This window comes from Heterodontus francisci, chromosome 30, assembly GCF_036365525.1.
Source record: "Heterodontus francisci isolate sHetFra1 chromosome 30, sHetFra1.hap1, whole genome shotgun sequence".
In the NCBI taxonomy this organism is placed as follows: Eukaryota; Metazoa; Chordata; class Chondrichthyes; order Heterodontiformes; family Heterodontidae; genus Heterodontus; species Heterodontus francisci.
Genome location: NC_090400.1, coordinates 15,161,393 through 15,176,934, shown reverse-complemented (window position 1 = coordinate 15,176,934; position 15,542 = coordinate 15,161,393). Strand labels below are relative to the sequence as shown.

Here is a 15,542-nt window from a genome sequence, read left to right as displayed (position 1 = left end):
AGCTATGAAGAGAAACTGAAAAGGATAGGGTTTTTTTTTCTTGGAGCAGAGAAGGCTGAGGGGGGACATGATTGAGGTGTACAAGATTATGAGGGGCATTGATAGGTTAAATAGGAGGAAACTTTTTCCCTTAGTGGAGGGGTCAAGAACCAGGGGGCATAGATTTAGGGTAAGGGGCAGGAGGTTTCGGGGAGATTTGAGGAAACATTTTTTCACCCAGAGGGTGGTTGGAATCTGGAATTCACTGCCTGAAGAGGTGGTGGAGGCAGGAACCCTCACATCATACTTTAAGAAGTATTTAGATGAGCACTTGAAACGCCATATCATACAGGGCTATGGGCCAAGTGCAGGAATATGGGATTAGAATAGTTGGGTGCTGTATGGCTGGCATAGACACGATGGGCCTGTTTCTGTGCTGTCTGACACTGTCAGCTGAGGCACTGCTGCTTGTGGGGGTGGGAGTGCATCCAGGGTCAATATGGGAATGGCATGGAATGGCTGTGGCATGGGAGGAAGGGGAAGGATGGCATGGGAAGGTTTGAATGGGATGGCGATGGCCTGAGTGAGTGTGTGTGTGTCTCTCTCTCTCTCTCCCTCTCCCTCGTGTTACAGTCAGGTGAAGTGCCAGGAGCAGGGGTAAGCCATTCAGCCCATCAAACCTGCTCCACCATTCAATTAAATCATGGCTGTTCACCTACCTCAACGCCACCTTCCCACACTATCCCATATCCCTTCTTGTCATCAGTATCTGGATATCTATTGATTTTCTGTCTTGAGTATGCTCAATGATTGAGCTTCCACAGCCCTCTGGAGTAGACAATTCCAAAGATTCACCATCCTCGGAGTGAAGAAACTCCTCCTTATCTCAGTCTTAGATGGGCTACCCCTTATTCTGAGACTGTGTCCCCCAGTTCTAGACTCACCAGCCAGTGGAAACTCGTATCTACATCCATTCTGACACCCTGTAAGAATTTTCTAAGTTTCAATGAGATCACCTCTCATTCTTTGAAACGCTAGGGAATACAGGCCCAGTTTCCTCAATCTCTCCTCATAAGACAATCCTGCCATCCCAGGGATTAGTCTGCTGACTCTCTCTCTCCAGGGTGCAGTCAGGCGAGGTGGCCTGTTTTGCACCCCCCACATTGCTCCACAGTGTCTCCTCTCATCCTCCCAACGCATGGGGTTGGGGGAGTGAAGCTGAGCACATGCTGTGCCCACCCCAAAAAATACATTTGGAAGCACAAACCCCAAGTGGTATTTCCTACATTAATTGTGGAACTGGAGTGTCCTTCATAATGGCGAGGTTGTGGGGTGGGGGGGGGGGGTGTGGGTGCGGTGAGGTGGCGGGGGGCGGTGTGGTTGGTGGAGAAAAAGAAGAGTAGAAGGTAAGGGGAGCCCAACAACAAAGTTACCCTGAAACACGAAAAAGAAATGCTGGAAATACTCATTGTCTGGCAGCATCTGTGGAGACAGAAGCAGAGTCAACATTTCAGGTCAGTGACCCTTTATCTGAACAAAGTTACCCTGATTGGAGAGTTTGGGGTGTGGAGAAATGATGTGAAAAGGTGAGGGATGGGGTGGGGTGGGGAGGTTGGGGGGACAGCATGTGGTGGATGGAGGCTTGGGCATGGTGAGGCAGGGACCATGACATGGGAGATTTGGAATGGAAGATGGGATGGGCATGACGTGGCATGGAAGAGAGGGGATGGGGATGGCAGAGAGAGGAGTGGGATGATATGAGAAAGATGAAAGGAATAGGATGGATTTGACATGAGCAGGATGGCATGGGATCGGGATTTAAAGAGGTAATGTTGTGATAGATACTAGTTTCATAGCAAATATTTTGCAGGTCTCTGCTAGTCAACAGGAAATGTAATAGATGCAATGTACAAATATACATCCAGTTGAATGAAAATTTCGCCAATGTGCAATACAGTATGAAATATTTGTATAAAAAAGTTAGATTTGACAAATAGGAATTTGTCTTTCTTTTGTACAGTTCAAATTTCAGTGGTTTAAAAACAGAGGCTGATCTTTACTCTTTCATAATTATGAAGCAGCAACACTCTTTTTGCATGAAGTAGACAGGATTTCTTGATAGAGGACTTCCTTTGTGAAGAAGGAAGCTGTTTGTTTAAAATGTTAGTGGATGAAACATATGTCTTTAGAACAATATCATTTCCGACTGTTAGCTGTTAAAATGTAAAGGCTGCTATGACAAGAAAGTTAGCTGTTACAAGCCATTATCCTACATTATAGGGGACTGTCAACTAAACATAAGTAGTAGAAAAATATCTGGAATCCCAACTGAAGGGAAAAAAAATAATGATTAGTCAACCTGGATTTCAAAAGGAAAAACCTTGCTTGACCAAGCTCATTGAATTCTTTAACCAAATGCTCTTGTAGACAAGGGTATGTAGTAGGTGTAATATCTAGATTTCCAAGAGGCCTTCAATAAGGTACCATAATATCGACTAATGAATAAGATCAGAGGACAGCTAGTAGAATGGATAGCTCGCTGGCTGAAAGACAGAAAGCAGAGAGTAGGGAGAAAGGGTAGTTCTTCAGAGTAGCACATGGTAGGAGGTGGATCAATGCTAGGATCACTGTTTGCAATTTATATCAACAACTTTGGAATCAAACACACAATTTCTAGATTTGCAGACGACAATAAATTGGGAGGGATAGTCAACATAGTAGGACTGTGATAAATTACAAAAAGGCATTAATAAACTTGCAGAAAGGGCATGTAATTGCCAAATGAATTTCAACATAGATAAATAAGTGAGGTAGTACATTTTGGTAAAAAAATTAGAGATCACATGTTACTTGGAAAATAATCTAAATGGAGTACTGGAGTAAAGAGTTCTTGAAATGCAAATACACAAATCACTAAAAGTTGCAATACAGGTCAAGAGGGTTTATTTCTGGAGGGATAGAATTAATAAGTCGAGAAGTTATGCTAAACATGCATTGACATTGACTTTGGTGTACAGAACACAATTTCGAAGTTTGTGGATGATACGAACTGTGAGAAAGATAGTGTCGACCTTCAAAAGGACATAGACATGTTGGTGGAATGGGCAGACAGGTGGCAGATGAAGTCTAATGCAGAGAAATGTGAAGTGATACATTTTGGTCGGAAGAACATGGAGACACGATATAAAATACAGGGTACCATTCTAAAGGGGGTGCAGGAGCAGAGGGACCTGGATGTATATGTGCCTAAGTCATTGAAGGTGGCAGGACAGTTGAGAGAGTGGTTAATAAAGCATACGGTGTCCTGGACCTTATTAATAGGGGCATGGGGTACAAGAGCAAGGAGGTTATGTTGAACTTGTATAAGACACTAGTTCAGCCTCAGCTGGAGTATTACGTCCAGTTCTGGGCGTCACACATTAGGAAGATGTGAAGGCAGTAGAGAGAATGCAGAAAGGATTCATGACAGTGGTTCCAGGGATGAGAAACTTCAGTTATGAAGATAGATTGGAGAAGTTGGGACTGATTTCCTTGGAGAAGAGATTTGATAGAGGTATTCAAAATCATGAGGGGTTTGCACAGTGTAGATAGGGAGAAACTGTTCCCACTTGCGAAAGGCTTAAGAATCAGAGTGCACAGATTTGATTTAATAAAAGAAGCAAAAGTGACATGAGGAAAAATTTCTTCACGCAGCAAATGGTTAAGGTCTGGATGCACTGCCTGAGTGTGTGGTGCAGGCAGGTTCAATTGAAACATTCAAAAGAGAATTAGACTGTTTACCGGAAAAGGAAGAATGTGCTGGGTTACGGGGAGAAGGCAGTGGAGTGACACTAAGTGAATTGCTCATTCGGAGAGCCAGTGCAGACATGATGGGCCGAATGGCCTCCTTCCACGCTGTAGCGATTCTGTGACCCTTGATTAGAATTAACAGAGTACTGTGTACAGGTCTAATAGTCATATTAAAAAAAGCAGATCAATGCACTGGAGAGGGTACAAAAACAGATTTACAAGGATGATGCCAGGTATCAGGAAAGGATGAACAGGAGGGGTCTCTTTTCTCTTGAAATGATTAGGCTGAGGGGTGACCCAATAGTGGTCTTTAAAATTATGAAAAGTTTCGATAGCATTGTCACAGTGTTTTCATTTGCGGGCAAGAGCAAAACTAGAGGCCATCGATATGCTTGATCGGCAGCCCATCTTAAACATTCACTCCTTCCGTTGCATAGTGGCTGCAGTGTGTAACCTATACAAGATGCACTGCAGCAATTCGCCAAGCCTCCTTCAACAGCAACTAAAACCGCAACCTCTACCACCAAGAAGGACAAGGGCAGCAGGTGCATATGAACACCACCACCTGCAAGTTCCCCTCCAAGCCACCCAGCATTCTGACTTGGAACTATATCACTGTTCCTTCACTGCTGCTGGGTTAAAAAATGAAACACCCTTCCTAACAGCACTGCGGATGTACTTGCATAACATGGACTGCAATGGTTCAAGAAGGTGGCTCACCACCATCTTCTCGAGGGCAATTCGAGATGGGCAACAAATGTTGGCCTGGCTAGTGATGCTTGCATCTTATGAACGAATTTAATAAAAAGGTAGTCACCAAGAAATAAAATAGGGAATTGAGAAGAAGCTTCTTTATCCAGAGAACAGCAAGAATGTGAAACTTGCTACCACAGTAGTGGAGACGAGTAGTAGCGATCCATTTAAGAGAAAGCTAAATACTCGTGAGGTAGAAGGGGATAGAGGATTATGCTAATAGAGTTCAATGGGGAAAGATGGGGAGCATTCATTGGAGCATAAATGTTGAATGGCCTATTTCTGTGCTGTATATTTTGTATAATTCTGTGTATGCATTACCAAGGTTTGAAGTTTCAATACTTTGGTTTCCCACCACCTTCAGATAGCTTGAAGTTTAAAGGAAATACATCCTTATGAAAGAACCTCACTGCTTATACCTTTCCTGTTCTCCAGTGGGACACATCATTTAGTGTTCCTCACAATCCAAAATGCATCCCTTCTCTTAAGGGAGCCAAGTTTGAGAGGTGAGATAGGCTGAAACGTTTTCTGTGTAGCTTGGTGTGTTCTCTGCTATTGAATGTTGCAGTAAAAATTCCCTTTTATCTACAGTAACAATGTGATAAAGTCAAATATGTTCTACAGGAAGTCCTAGCAGGAAATCCTGCTCTGAATTTTCAATTTGGTTGAATGGAAAGAGAGTTGTTGCAGAGAGGGAAGACTCCTGTAAACTAAAATTAACAGATGACCGTGTTAAACAGAACTCAGAAATGCGATTATAGTCTTCAGTTCGTGCAAGTAATTCTGGGGATGCACAGTGTAGAGATTAAATGGGTAATCTGATACTTCTTTCTGCTCTCTGCATGATTCTGTCTGTTATCATCAAATTCATCAAGAACTGACAAAGCTCTTGAGGCAGCCAATTGGGCCTAGGCAGTTTTTCTTCACTGTTGCTCCACCTCATCTTCCTTTCTCTAAAAATGGACATCATAGGAAATTGTAGATTTGTAACTTGATTATGTTTAGGAATGCTGGCTCAACACCATTAATAACTGAAGTTAAACTGTAGATCTTAATAACAGTGAAGTATCATATTCAAGGAGCATCTGTGAGAAACCTTAGCAAAAGTTACACCTCTTATCCAGTGCAGGGTGATTGACTTCTCAGTTACTGCATCAGGCTTAATTTGGTTGTGTGTGACCTTGGCATCCTTTCAATACAGAGTTCTGCTTTACACTCCACGATTGGTCCAGTTGTATTCTGAACTTGGCTTTATACCCCACTTCCAGTCTATTTGCAAGATTGCCTCCATTCAGTTCTGGAGCATTGCACATTTATGACCCCATCTCCCTCGCAACTCCTAAAACACCCAATCAAAGCTTTCATCATCCAACTTTCTGCTTGCTTACTTCTGTCTGTACCTTTCACAATCTCCAAGTCAATCAAAATTCTGTAGCTGCACACTCATCACTTTTTCTTGACAAGGTTCAGTGACCTTTCCCTTAGCAAATCAACTTCAAAATCCTGGTCCTCATTTTCAACTCTCTCCACAACCTTGCCCCACACTGCTCAAGTGATCTCTTGCAGCTTTAAATCCCCTCCAAGCACCTTCCTCTCCCCTGACACCAGATTATTGCTTACTCCTTGCTTCCTCCACTTCTTCCGGCATTGGAGACTATTCTTTTAGTCAATCTATCCTTGGCCTTTGGCATTCGCAACCACTTTCAAAGGTCTCCTTCTCTTGTGACGATGTTTAGGTTTGCTCCCTCCCCAAAATATTTTGTTTCATTTATGGTGAGTCCACACCTGGAGTACTGTATGCAGTTTTGGTCTCTATATCTAAGGAAGGACATACTTGCCTTAGAGGTGGTACTAGGTTGCTTCTGGATCTTCCTGGGCCTTATGATGAGAAGCTGAGTAAATTAGGCCTATACTCTCTGGCGTTGGGAAAAATGAGAGGTGATTTCATTGAAACAAACAAGATCTGAAGAGGCTTGACAGGGTAGACACAGTATCTCCTGGCTGGGGAATCTAGAACATGGGGGCAAAGCCTCGGGGGTCAATCATCTAGGACTGAGATGAGAAATTTCTTCACTCAAAGGGTGGTGAATCTTTGCAATTCTCTACCCCAGAGAGTTGTAGATGCTCCATCGTTGAATATATTCAAGGGTGGGACACAGATTTTTGATTTCAGTGCATCAAGGGTTGTAAAAGTGGGCGGGAAAGTGGAGTTGAGGAAGAAGAGCAGCCACGATCTTATTGAACTGCAGAGTAGGCTCAAGAGGGTGATACAGTCTATGCCTCTTACTATTTATGTTCTTATCTCGGACCATGCTTACTATTTTACATCCTAATTGCTCTGAAACATTTGCTTTAAATAAGGAGTGTTACACAAATGTAATGGTGTCTCTCCCTGTCAGGGACAACTTAGGTCAGCTGTATTCCATGTTACAGTAGTGCTTTGTGTAGTACAGTAAGGTGTGCCTTCCTGGTTTTGCAATTTCTCGTTAGTAGCTGTCCAACACAAGCAGCTTGTTGGGCATTGCAACTGTGTTTGGCATTGGGTTAGCAGTGAAATAACAATGCATACCCTGAAATTCAGTGATGCACTTAAACATATAAATCCTGGTTTGCTAAACTCTAGAGTTTAAAAGAACATTTGCATGTAATTTAGAACTACAGGAAAAGACTCTTTTTGTTAAATCTAACGAAACCTTCACTCTAAACCTCTCTTTCCACCCCTCCCTCCCCCCACCCCTGCTGATTACTCCTGCTGTGTTGCTATTCCATGGGAGGGAGCCAGCAATACCTCAGCCAAGTGTCTGAGCCCAGGAGCAGAATAGTTGGTAGGTTGTTCACCCATAGAGGACATTGTAGCTGAGCTTAGTCATGTCCCAAGCCAGCACTCTGGACGCAGCTAGCAATCAGTATTGAGAACATTGTTTGATGTGCTGTATTTCTACTTCCTAACCCAGGGCTACTGAAGCCAATTGTAGCATCCCAAATGCAGCCATACTTGAGATGAGCTAATTCAGCACACGCCAAATATTGAATCCGAGATATTCTGATCTGCATGGATATCCTTTATCTTTAACTCACACATGGGAATCTTTAAGCATTTCCTTAACTCCAAAAGTTAAGCTATCCTTTACCTTCTCTTCCTTCTTCCCAAATCCTTCTGATTCAGCCTTTGGCTAACGAACGTCCTTTCCTTAGACCAGTGCTTCCCAACATCTTTAAGCTCTCTCTCCTCAGACTTTGTTCCAGTCTTTGCCAGCTACATCTACCAGCCCATTCATAACCTCTCCTTTGACTTATAGGCCACCAAACTTAGATCTCCATCTCCCTATTGTAATCCCTTCACTTTAGTTCCTGTTCCACTTAAGACCATCAAGACCATCCTGGTCAAAGATGCAAATGTTAACATACATGAATGTAAATACAGTACGCCATCCCTCGTCCATGATCCTGTTGTCTTTAACTTTCAGCAGTCAACCACTCCATTCTTTCCCACCTCCACACTCCCTGACCCACCTCCATTTTTCTGTAGTCCCTCTCCATGGCATTGTTCTATTATAGCACTCTGCATGCCCCAATATAATCACCTCTTCTTGGATTATCTTCTCCCAACCTTGCATGGTCATCTCCATTGTGTTATAATGGCCCCGTCTGATACCTCATCTACAAGCTTCCCCTGGCCAACATCATCCCAAAACGCAGGGTAGCCTTTTCTCTGCATGCCAATGACATCCAATTTTACCTTATTGCTGCCATCCTTTGTCTCCATGACTACTGATGTGCTGTCTGACTGCCTTTCAAGACAAGTTGCCAAGATGGAAGCCATCCATTTCATCTTCCACCCAAAACTTTACATCTTTACTCAAGTTGAATAAAGAAAGCTAATCAAAGCCTTAGTATCATATTTGACCCTGTGTTGAGCTTCAAACCTCGCATCTGGTCTGTCGCCAAGATTGCTCATTTACGCCTTTACAACATCACCCATCCTTTGATCTTACCCCACTCCCACCTCTGCTGAAATCCTCATTTTAGTCGTCATCTGGCTTGACCTCTCCAAAACTCCAGCTTGTCCAGAACGTTACTCTGCTTACATTCTACTCTACTAAGATGCACACAACCATCAACCCAGTTTTGGTTAAGCTTCTCACCCCATCAACTTCAAAATATTACTGTCATTTTTAAATCCCATAGTGCTTCACTTCACCCCAACTGTAGTTTCCTGAAGTCTTGCATCTTATGCATATCCTCCACTACTGCTGCTGTGGCCTACTATATATACCTCTGACCCCCACGTCCCCCCCCCCCCCCCATCCACACTCAGTGGCAGATTCTTTATCAATGTTAGCCTTTCTAAAACCTATCCCTTCAGCCACCTTCCACTTCCTGCTTCGTGTCCTCTAATCTCCTGTCAAAGATCTTTGTTACGTGATGGATGTTATGCAAGATTAAAATGTTATGACTCAGTATTATACCATGCAGTGCATTTACATCAAAGATAGACATGCAAAGAGCTTTAGGCCCATCCTTTGCAGTCAGGAGAGCTCTTGTTCTGTAAATTGATAGAGAAACATTTGCGTTTAAAGTTTTAATTTTTGTGCCTCAGCAAACTGCAGTCTGGTAAGGAGATTCCAGCGGACAATTACAAGTTTGTGCTTGGATTAACTGCTATATAATCTCCTCTAATTACTACTTGAGATGCAGTGTGTCATTAACTGCAATCAGGAGCTAGAGGATATCTGACTGTTAGCTGTTAAAGGAGAGGATAGTCCTATCTGGGACTACTGTAAATAGAAAACACTTCCTTTATTGGCAAAAGAATCATAGGTGACGTGAGGGAAAAATAATTTATGCAGCGAATTATGATCTGGAATGCACTGTCTGAAGAGTGATGGAACCAGATACAATAGTAATTTTCAAAAAAGAATTGGATATATACTTGATATTTGGGGATATATTTCAAAAGGAAAACAATAGCAAGGCTATGGGGCCAGAGCAACTGAGTGTGACTAATTATAAAAGCAAAATACTGCGGATGCTGGAAATCTGAAACAAAAACAAGAAATGCTGGATTCACTCAGCAGGTCTGGCAGCATCTGTGGAAAGAGAAGCAGAGTTAACTCTGCTTCTCTTTCCACAGATGCTGCCAGACCTGCTGAGTGAATCCAGCATTTCTTGTTTGTGTGAGTGTGACTAATTGTTTAGCTGTTTCAAAGAACTAACGTAGGTATGATGGGTGGTCTGACCTCCTGTGCTGTATGTTTCTATGATAATTGTGCAACTGGAGGCAATTAATGTTTGTGGGAAAGCACAGAAATATTTGGAAAAACTGTCTTGAGGTAGCACTGGCCAAGTCACTGATTTCCCATAGCTTAGTGCAGGGGTTGGTAATTTACAGCTCATCAAGGACCTGTGCGGCTCCCGACCTTGATCAATCGAACCCATAGTGATGGTAATTAAATGGCTTGTTTCATTGTTTAAACGTTTATTAACATTTTGCTTGTGAGAAAGTATCACTCAATAACATTTTTGTAAAAATCTCAAAATATTGAAATGTGTCTCTCGTTTTTCATTATTATTGGCATTAGAATAATAGCTATGTAGCTCTTGAGATATTGCGTTTTTTTGACTAACTTAAAAAAAATTGCTGCTGCTGTTATTAGGGTTGCCAACCCCTGGCTTAGTGCATGCTTCTGGTGAAAGTTAACTCTACCAAACTCCTGTCAAGAGGTAGACCCCCGAGTACTGATGCTACCAGAGAGAGAGAGAGTTCCACAGGCAGGGGAAATGTACATTAAATGCTGCACAGGTGATGATTTGAGCATGGACTAGACCATTATCCTCTCCACTAATCTGCATGACTTGACATACCAGAGAAAGAGTGTCTGTTATTGGGTCAATATATAGGCTGTGTACATCAACAGTTTGTATTTATATAGTGCCTTTAATGTAGTAAAATGTCCCATTGTAGAGTAATTTACAGATGGTAATGGACTGACCTTGCTGTCAGATTTTTGTCTTTTACAAGGTGTCCCAGCTACCTATACTGCTTTCTTTGCCCAGTGCAGATTAGATGTAGTGGAACAAAATGCAAACTTCTGCAGATACTGGAAATCTGAAAGGAAAGTACAAAGTGCTGGAAACATGAAAGATCATGTACCTGAAAGTTTAACTCTATGTTTCTCTCCACAGATGCTGCCTGACGAGCTGAGTGTTCCCAGCATTTTCTGTTCTTATTTTAGATTTAACTGAAGAGAATTTCAATTTTTGCATTGAATAAAATTGACCAACTGTGGTTCATCTTGACTCTGCATGTGTATTTTTGATATACTTCCAATAGAAACATCCAATTTTTGATCTGAAAAGAGAAATTCCGTGAACCCCCATGTCACAAGCCGATGCAGGCTTGGGGGATCCCAATGGCTGATGCCTTCTCCAAAAAAAAATCTCATTTTGAGTCTCTAGTCCCTCCTCTGCGATGGAACCTTTCTCGTCACTATTCAACTGACTTTACCAATGCTCGTCGTCCTTTTCAGCTTACATCCTTCTAAGCTCTAAATCTGCAATCCCACGTGCTTTTCATTCTCCCTGAACCTATTGAACCTAAGATTCCACCATCTCTTACTCTAGTTCATCGTTTCCCAGAACCTCAAGTCTGTGGCACTCGGTCTCTTTCTCTCGCTTAGCATCATCTAATCACAATCTCTGGATTTGCATTGTCTCTTCTGAACCATGCTGATGTCCTGGTCGCTTGTTATTAAATTTTATTTTACACTAAAAACTGTTTCAGCATTTGTTGAAAGAAATTTGGTGCACAAAGAAATGCTTGATTTTTTTTTTCTGAACTGTAGATATTAAAGTGATCTGTGGCTTATTCGTTTATCAGTGAGTTATTTCCATTTACAGTGCTTCTGTAATGATTACAAACCTAAAAGGTTACCTTTAACTCTTTGGAGGGCTGTGTTGCTGAATTCAGTGATTTATAAACTCCCAGCACTAATGCTGAAATAATTGTACAGTTTAGGCAAGCAAAGTCCATTTAAATGGGGAGGGGAAAACCAGGTAGAATCACATACAGTGTTGGTTATACTCTGTTATATTTTGCTGTCTTCCAAATACAGGGTTAAGCTAATGAACTACATATCTAATTCTGCGTTCCAGTGATCTCCTGGCCGACCTCCCATCTTCTACCCTACGTAAACTTGAGCTTAACCCAAACTCTGCTGCCCATATCCTAAGTTGCACCAAGTCCGTTCTCCCATCACCCCTGTGCTCACTGACCTAAGGTGGCTCCTGGTCTGGCCATGCCTCAGTTTTAAAATTCTCATACTTCTTTTCAAATCTATCCATGGCCTTGTCCCCTTCCTATCCAATCTCCTCCAGCCCGACAATCCTCAGATTTCTGCATTCTGCCATTTCTGGCCTCTTGAGCATCCCCAATTTTAATTGCTGCATAATTGGCAGCTATGCATTCAGCTGCTAAAGCCCTTAACTGTGGAATTCTTTTCCTAAACCTTTGCCTGTCTACCTCTCCTTCCTCCTTTAAGGCTCTCCTTAAGACCTAGCTTTTTGACCAAGCTTTTAGTTAGCTGTCCTAATATCCCCTTAGTGGCTCAGTGTCAAATTTTGTTTGGTAACACTTCTTTGAAGTACCTTGGAATGTTTTGCTATGTCAAAGGTGCTATGTAAATGCAAGTCGTTGTTCAAGAGCCTATATATGAATCTCTGAAAAAAGTGCAATTTTGCAAATTAAAGGAATTATAATAGCATCTTTCACATACTCTGGATGCCCCAAAGCACTTTACAGCTAGTGAGGTACTTTTAAAGTGTAGTCGCTGTTGCAGTGCAGGAAACGCAGCAGTCAATTTATGCAAACAGCAAATAGATAAATGAGTAGTTAATCTGTATCATTGATGTTGGTTGACGGATAAATATTGGCTAGGATAACAGAATAATTCCTGTTTTCTTGGAATAGTGCTTTATGAAGACAGACAAGACCTCATTTAAAAGACAAAAATAACATTCTTTCATGGCTACACTGAATTTTCAGTCAGGCTTCCTGAAAGTGGCTTTGTCATTGGGTATTGGGATGATGATGAGTTTGTATATTTGCCACTTACATTTCAAGTTTCTGATCAAGATTTCATGATGTTATTTGGTGAGTTTGAGTTCAAAAAAAATTTGCATGAGCCCAGATTGTCTTTGCTTTTAATGGAATCCGTATTCTGTTTGTTAAAAAGGCAGTAGCATTTCTCATGTAGAGGTGAGGTCACTATGAATGTGGATGAGGCTTGCAGTAAGTGTTTGTGTACACAGTGGTTCCGCCCCGTCTTTCACTTTCAGTGGCATCAGCCATACCCTTCTTAACCGGAAGTCCAAAGTGCAGTAGGTCGAGAGTATGTGAAAAGTAGTGTTTCAGTACAGGCTGTAATGATCTCCGGACGTAAACAGTTTAATGACCGTTTTCATAAGAACACTGAGCCTCCTATGAATTGAAACCTCTTTACTCCCTGTTGTGCACAGGTTAGTGTACCCAGAGTTAGACAATCAACGTTATCAACATAGTAAATCGTCAGGATGCCCACTATGTCTGTCACCTTAGATAGTGGAAAATACGTTGCTAGAATACTTTATACAGATCAAATTATGTTCTCTGTTTATTAACATGTAAAATGAAACATTAACATGAAACCAAAGAAGCATAAACAAGTTACACTTACAGCACGATCATCAAATTACATAAATTATAGAATAAGTTGAAATGATCTACAATTCTTCGAATTTTTCTTGGCAAACTCTTAAACAGGCACTGTATTGATTGGGCAATGTGTAAGCACAGTGGCGCAGTGGTTAGCACCGCAGCCTCACAGCTCCAGGGACCCGGGTTCGATTCCGGGTACTGCCTGTGTGGAGTTTGCAAGTTCTCCCTGTGTCTGCGTGGGTTTTCTCCGGGTGCTCCGGTTTCCTCCCACAAGCCAAAAGACTTGCAGGTTGATAGGTAAATTGGCCATAATAAATTGTCACTAGTATAGGTAGGTGGTAGGGAAATATAGGGACAGGTGGGGATGTTTGGTAGGAATATGGGATTAGTGTAGGATTAGTATAAATGGGTGGTTGATGTTCGGCACAGACTCGGTGGGCCGAAGGGCCTGTTTCAGTGCTGTATCTCTAATCCAATCTAATCACTATTGTCAGTGTTGTATTTCCCCTGTACCATGCAGCAGTATGATGATTAGAAAGCTGAAGAATGAAGGAAGGTTGTAATTTTCTTTTTAATTCAATTGCATTCCTTAATGGTAATGCCCATCAGTTTGATTCCATTGAACAGCAGAGCAACAGTAATCTAAAACCCCATGACATTGACACCAGCCCATTATGGGAGCAAAGGCCATAGCCATCTAGCAATGAATTATTCAACACAGATGCACACACCTACTATTAAAAGTTTAGAACAACATATCTGTCTGGGTGCCAATCACAAAATTAACAAATTAGTGCTTTCTCTTTCAAAGGGGACCCTTAATAACCTATTCAAAATGAAGGTTTCCTGGATCACTGACACAGGCAAGTTGTCTTCTAATTATAAATTTTCGCTACAGTGCATTGAGTCCTCATCAGAGTTACCACAGCATTAAAATGCATACACAAGATATATTATTTAAAACCTGTTACATGTGTAACATTTTCCAGTTCTGATGAAAGGTCACCGACCTGAAATGTTAACTTTGTTTCTCTCTCTGCAAACGCTGCCTGATCTGAATATTTCAAACATTTTCTGTTTATATTTCAAATTTCCAGAATCTGAAGTATTTTGCTTTTGTATACAAGGTATAATTGCCTTATTGGTGAAAGACGCTGCTTCCATCACAGGTTAACATTTTAGGTGTGATCCTTTATTAGTGCCTATCTTCCTCTTGCAGACAAATTACGGTCCTTCCAGCATTTTCATTTTTTTATTTTACTTTTCCAGTGTTCAGTATTTTACTTGCTTCGTTCAAGAGCTAATATGTTGACATCATTCCAGCTGTAAAATTAGGGGAAGATTTCCTCTGTCAGCTGCGTTCATAAAATTGTGAAATTCCTCTTGCATACTTCTGCTTTATTTGTGTACATGAAACCTTTTCATATGTAAACCTCGAGAGTGTTGGCAATTTTTCATTGCTGTTGGAGCTGACCACAAGCCTGTTCTTGCCCTAGTGTCTCCACCCATACCTGAGAGATGGAGGAAGCGGTAGCAGGAACCTTGACTGATTTCCCCTTCCTAGTTTAGCCAATTGTTATCCTGAGGTTTTCCAGCTATTGGGTCATGGTGACATTCCTACTACCATCCTTTTGACACCAGCTAACTCTGCATAGGCTGGAAACTGAACCTGAGACTTGGTTCGTAGGCCCAAATGGAATGAACTCATACTTAGTAACTGATCCTTAAACACCCCTATTTTTTCCACACAATCCTTTAATTTCTCTTTCACAAACGGTACCGGGAAGGATTTTGATGGCTTATGCAGAAATATGCACCTCACTTGATCCTGCAATGTGGATGAGTAGATTTGTTCATCACAGTGTATGACAGGACCAATTCTTTCCAGTTATCTGCAATCTACCAGCTCTGTAAATCACCTGTTTGACATGAGATCCTCCACAGACTGATTACCCAGATGAACATCATGGTTCATTAATGAATGCCTTGTTCCTGTTACACACTTTATAGGATATGATTTTCGAAGAGCCTGTTTTTATAAACTACTTGCCCCCATGGTATGATAACCAGTATCTTTGTGAGCCAGCATTTGTTAGTTAATATTTTACTTTGGTTATAATACATTATCATTGTTATCCTGATCTATCCTGTGCCCTATGAATAAAACGTAATGCCTTCTCAGATGAAGGTCTTTGTAGCTGTTGTCTCGTTCATATATCCGTTAGTTACACAGTGTGATGGGTCATGAGTTTGTCATTCAAGCTGCTGTTATACCTAATTTTTGCATCACTTGAAGCAGTGATTTTTGTGTTGAGACACATCTAGA

At 41.6% G+C, this 15,542-nt stretch overlaps 1 protein-coding gene across 2 annotated transcripts in view; it reads left to right on the top strand.

Annotated features, from left to right (window-relative positions):
• The window catches only part of orai2 (ORAI calcium release-activated calcium modulator 2), a 59,894-nt gene that overhangs the window by 33,653 nt on the left and 10,699 nt on the right, over positions 1-15,542 (top strand). Inside the window, exon 1 of one of the 2 annotated variants that reach the window (XM_068010121.1) lies at positions 14,031-14,079. The exons of the other annotated variant lie outside the window; for it this stretch is intronic. The gene's annotated coding sequence lies outside the window, so the exon portion shown is untranslated. Of the gene's footprint in view, positions 1-14,030; positions 14,080-15,542 lie in introns of those variants that run through there. 2 annotated transcript variants of the gene reach the window in all.